Source organism: Martes martes, assembly GCF_963455335.1.
Source record: "Martes martes genome assembly, chromosome: 14".
Lineage (NCBI taxonomy): Eukaryota > Metazoa > Chordata > Mammalia > Carnivora > Mustelidae > Martes > Martes martes.
The window spans coordinates 72915934-72921896 of NC_137902.1; positions in this window are offsets into that span (position 1 = coordinate 72915934).

The window sequence follows — 5963 nt, forward strand, 5'->3', positions numbered from 1 at the left end:
AGGGTCCTGGGATGGAGTCCTGCATCCAGCTCAGTGGGAAGTCGGCTTCTCCCTCTCCCCCTACTGGTGCTTGTTCTCTCTCTCTCTCTCTCTCTCTCTCTCATGCTCACCCTCCCTCTCTCTCTCAAATAAATAAATGAAAACTATTTTAAAAGGATAATTCACACGATGAATCAATAGGAATTGATAACTATATGGACAGTAAGAGTAAGATAGAGAGATGTCAGGACAATCCTCAGGATTCAGTCTGAACAACTGAGCGGACAGACTGCCATTTACTCAGAAGGGGAGACTAGGGAGGTAGAAGGAGTTTTGCTCTTGTTGCTTCTGAGATACGCTCAAGGCATCAGGTGGATACACTCAGGAGGCAGTGAAATGTACAAGTGTGGAGCAGCAAACCGGTCAGGGTGGGACCACTGGGCCAAATGCTCCCAGGTGTTGACATGAATCCGGTACTTCCAATTTTTCAATTAGTTTCCACCAAATGGAAGCTTTTTTAATACTCTCAACTGCCATATTAAACAGAGGAAGTGAGCAGGAACTAGTTTTAGAGCACAATAAAATACAACTTAGCAATCAAAAGGAATGGTTACGCCTCGTGCATGAGTCTCATAGACTTTATGATGAGCGAAAGAAGGCAAAGCCAAAAGCTTATATCCCTCATCATCCCATTCATAGGACTCCCTGCAGAGGAAAAATTGCAGAGATGAAGTACAGATCAGTGGCTGTCAAGGGTTAAGGGTTGGAACTGACTACGCAGGAGCCGCATAGGGAAATATTTCTGAAGGCGAGGTTAGCCACTCTGTATCCTGATTGCGGGGCTAGTTACAAAGCTCTATGGCTTTGTCAAAACTCACAGAGCCATGCAAGTAAAAAAGTGAATTTTCATGTATGCACATTTTTGAGGATCCATTTGAAGGATCTGGAGCAAAGGAGGGTGTGACCTGTCTGGCTTCAGTGTGAAGAACGATGTGGGGGGCGCCTGGGTGGCTCAGTGGGTTAAAGCCTCTGCCTCTGGCTCAGGTCATGATCCCAGGGTCCTGGGATTGAGCCCCGAATCGGGCTCTCTGCTCAGCGGGGAGCCTGCTTCCTCCTCTCTCTCTCTGCCTGCCTCTCTGCCTACTTGTGATCTCTGTCTATCAAATAAATAATGAATAAAATCTTAAAAAAAAAAAAAGAATGATGGGTCAGACACGTCAAATCCCAGAGACGCAAGCCTTGGCTAGGGGTGTTGCATTCATTCCGGTCAGACCTGGCTGCAGCATGGAGTAGGGAGGTAACAATGAGGACGGAGAGGAGCAGATGGGTTTCAGAGATAATATGGGGTGAAACTGGCAGGAAGGGAGGACTAAGAAATCAGCTCACGTTTTTCTTTTAAGGGAGTGAATGGATAGTGAGGTCATTCTCCAAGAGAAAACTGGCTGTAAGAAAGAGTTCAGGGGGAGACCAGTAGCTCGGATGAGGACATGTTAGACCTTGTGAAGGAATTGTAAGTGTTTAGGCTGATATTTAAGTGGTGCCATGGCTAAAGTAAAACACTTGTATTCTGTCCGAGTAGTGGAGAAGAATGACATAATACACTATATTTGTATAGCTGGCATTTCAGGGAACCCAAAGCAGTTCATAAAAAATGCAAAGTGTGTGTTTTGTTTTGTTTTTTTCAATTCATTGAATTAGTCTTCCTGGAGACGCTTCTAGTTTGGGACTCAGACTTTTAATATTAATTGTTGTCCCCACTATGGGACAAAACTGGTGACCAAAGCTGAACAACAAGGGCCCATACTGGGTTCCCTGCAGTAGCTTCAGCCTCTCTCTAGGTCATGCTGGGGATCTACTCCACTGACAACAGGCTCTTAAAATTAAAAAGCTGAGTAGAACAGATGTTTTCAGGAGTCCTTGAAAGTGATTCTTCTACTATGGAGGCTCAGATAACCTTTAATTTTGCAACTCAAGGACAGCAAGGAAAAACATCAGCCCGCATCACATCACCATTTTCAGTGGGCTTCATTACGTTCATGGTGCTTCGTCCTTAAAAAGACCAGTTGGATTTTTTGTTCTCGTGAGGGCTGGAAGAGTCGATACCAACCCCGCCCAGCAGAGCTAGAAATAGTCATTTTCCTCGCTATCCTCTCCAACAAAGCAAAAATAAGCCAATAAGGAGCAGGGGTTCCCAAAGCCAAGAACGAAGACGTTACTTCTTGGTGTTCTGAGCTCTGTTGTCTCAGCCACATACATGACATTCAACAACATTGTATTCCTTAAGAAGCATGTATCTATTATTTCTGGTAGGTTCTTCCTTAACCTTGACACAGTGCAGGACAGGCATTCAGAATTCAAAAGGTACCAGTTGATTGTGACACACAGTAATGAATCTGGAAAGGTTTTGGGGTCCGCTTTGAGTCAATATTTAAATATCTTTCTCCATCTTACAGTCTGCTCCATCCTTCAACCTCAGCCCACACGCAAACTATTTTCTTCACTTCTGTGTCTCCCTCCCTCCCCCCCTGTCGGCTTCCTAAAGGGGGGAGGAGCCTGGTTTGCATGTGAGGGGGTGAATCAAGTGCCATATGATGATCACTTCAATATGTCTGAGGGATCCCGCGGAGCCTAAGTGGGATTCAGAGTCGGCCTGAATGTGAGGTCCGGGTGTTAGTGACCTTTCTGGAGACTCGTCCTTGGTGGGGAAGTTGGAGAAGGGGAACAGGGCCCAGAGCAGGAGATTCTGTGTCATAGGCTTAGGGCGGAGGTAGAAGGGTCCTGATGGAGAGAACAAGATGACATCAGTTGCCTCGCCCAGACCTCAGGATGAGGTGTGATTCTTGAGTAGAAAGAAATAAATAGCAGTTCTGTGGCACATTCACTGTGTGATATATTCTTCAATGACTTCATGAGTCATAGGACACAAGCAGAATTACTTTGAAGTGACAGTGACCAAGTCTATACCTTGATTTAAGATGCTCAGGGTTTTTTTTTGTTTTTGTTTTTGCTTTTTAATATCACTAGAGTCTTTCAGAATATGATTCCAGCACTCCACCTTCATGAAAAAAAGAGACTAAATGGGTATTTACCCCAAAGATACTGACATAGTGAAAAGAAGGGCCATCTGTACCCCAATGTTCATAGCAGCAATGGCCACAGTCACCAAACTGTGGAAAGAACCAAGATGCCCTTCAGTGGACAAAAGGACAAAAAAGATGTGGTCCATATGCACAATGGAGTATTATGCCTCCATCAGAAAGGATGAATACCCAACTTTTGTATCAACATGGACGGGACTGGAAGAGATTATGCTGAGTGAAATAAGTCAAGCAGAGAAAGTCAATTATCATATGGTTTCACTTATTTGTGGAGCATAAGGAATAACACGGAGGACATGGGGAGATGGAGAGGAGAAGTGAGTCGGGGGATTGAAGGGGGAGACAAACCATGAGAGACTGTGGACTCTGAGAAACAAACTGAGGGCTTTAGAGGGGAGGGGGAATGGGAGGTTGGGTGAGCCTGGTGGTGGGTATTAAGGAGGGCACGTATTGCATGGAGCACTGGGTGTGGTGCATACACAATGAATCTTGGAACACTGAAAAGAAATAAAATAAAATAAAATGGAAAAAAAAAAAGACTAAATGGTTGAATAGCAGTTAACCAAGTGAAGCCTAGGGAGGAGGGGAGGGCATTTCAGGCAAAGCAGATGGATAAAGCAAAAGCACAAGAAACCGGAATCTCACGCAGTTCCTTACTGATGGAGCTTGAAGTCACAAGACGCAGTAGTGCTAGGCATAACCTGAAGAAGAGGCACCTTGTGAAGCAAGGGTGGCCAGCTCCAATCCAGCGTGGGGGGGATCCTGAGGAGCTCTGTATGGGCGGAGTCTGGGGCTGCATTTAGGGTCATCAGCAACGTCATGATCAGAGGGAAGGGAGGAGAGTGACGGCACACATGCCAGGATCTGAAGTTTCCCCCTTGGCAATGAGGAGCCGTTGAAGGCTCTTTGCTCCTGGCAGATGTGGCCTTACACTCATGAATTGTATACCACCAGAATATATTCACTAAGTTTGGCCTGTTTTCCTCGAGCCTGAGAGATCACTGATCAATATTCAGTGATTGCATTCACAGTACTTGTTGCATCCTGATTCCATCAAGGCGTTCTAGAAAGGCTGAAAGATATGCTGATTTAGCCAATAACGTAGATCCCCTCTGACTCGTGAAGACTTGGCTGGTACAAAGCTCAGCCGAGGTATAACATCTACAGTATTTTTATCCCCTCATCTCACTGTCACCCCTGGCTTAATGAGTCCCTAAAAGGCTGCCGTGACATGGACCGGCCAAGTAGCAAGTCCCCTTATCCCCTTAGTAGCTAACTCTGGGTTGTTATTTGAGCCTTTTAGATTTGATCTCTCATTTTCATGATTTTCCTTGGGTTTTCCTGAGATTAGTTGGCCAAGGAAAGATCTCCACTTGAATATACTCAATTACAAACTAGCAAAATTAAAAAAGAGAGAACTTTGGGGTGCCTGGGTGGCTCAGTGGGTTAAGCCTCTGCCTTCGGCTCAGGTCATGATCTCAGGGTCCTGGGATCGAGCCCCGCATTGGGCTCTCTGCTCAGCGGGGAGCCTGCTTCCCCCTCTCTCTGCCTGCCTCTCTGCCTGCTTGTGATTTCTCTCTCTCAGTCAAATAAATTAATTAAAAAATATATTAAAAATTTTAAAAAAAAAAAGAGAGAACTTTGTCTTCTGAAAAGAATTACCCTCAGTGCTATTATATAGATGTTGGGGTATATATAGATAGGGTATATATAGATGTTGGGGTAAGGAGAGACCATCACTACCCATGACTTTGAGGTTTGCAGTTTGGGTAGTGAGTTAACAATGGCATGTTGAATCATAACAAAATTTGGAGAAAGTAGGTAAGAAGAAAAAGACAATTGATTTAAAGTAGACATATCTAGCTACTAAATGTGAAGCCTTAGTTCGTATTATGGCATTATAAAAGTATATACTCAGACTTGATCAAGAACCTATCCATAATAAACTTCTTTGTAGCTATAATATAATTAAGGTTTTTTGTTTGTTTTAAATATTCTATTTATTTATTGGAAAGGAAGAGAGCAGGAGCAGGGGCAGCAGCAGAGGGAAAATCAGAGTCCCCACTGAGAGAGGAGCCCAGTGCGGGACTTGATCCCAGGACTCTGAGATCATGACCTGAGCTGAAGTCAAGAGTTAGACACTCAACCGATCGAGCCACCCCGGCACCCCATTATGGTTTGAAGATTATATTATTTAATAGTTACAAATCTTACAGTGTTCTAACAGTCATTCCTTTTCAGCCATTTAATTTTCTCTACGGCTCTCCACAAAGTTTTTTGTTTCTCTTACATTTTGGTGCACAGAATTGAATATAATATACCTGCCAAGACTAGAAAATGTTGGTATTTTAACTTTTTAATCATTCTCATTTCTGTGGATACACTCATTCTGCCAGTAGGCTTCTAGAGCCCTCCATGTGGGCACCACACAATTCACAGACACTATGCCATTCCTGTGCACCACCAGCCTCACCATGCCGGCTTTCATCCTAAAGCTTTTCTGCAACAGTAACAAGATGGCTGCTTCAGTCCAAGCATCACCTTCTCTCGGGACAGTACCTCAAGAAGGAAGAAAGGGGACAAGAACATAGTGTACATTTCCCCTGTTTTGACAAAGGAAAAAAATTATCAAGACGATCCCCTAGATAATATCCCATTATTTCTCATTGGCCAGAAGTGAATCACATGGCCACTCCTAGGTTTAGGAGAGGATGTGGGAATGAGTATCTGGCAAAAATCAATGGATTGCCAAGACTAGAGTAACCCACAACTTATCCCTTTGATCTAGACACATCCAAAATAATAATAATAATAATGTCAGCACTCTTTTATCAAAAAAGAAAAAAATCAGGAATAACTTTTAAATAAGTAACCAACATTTTCTGA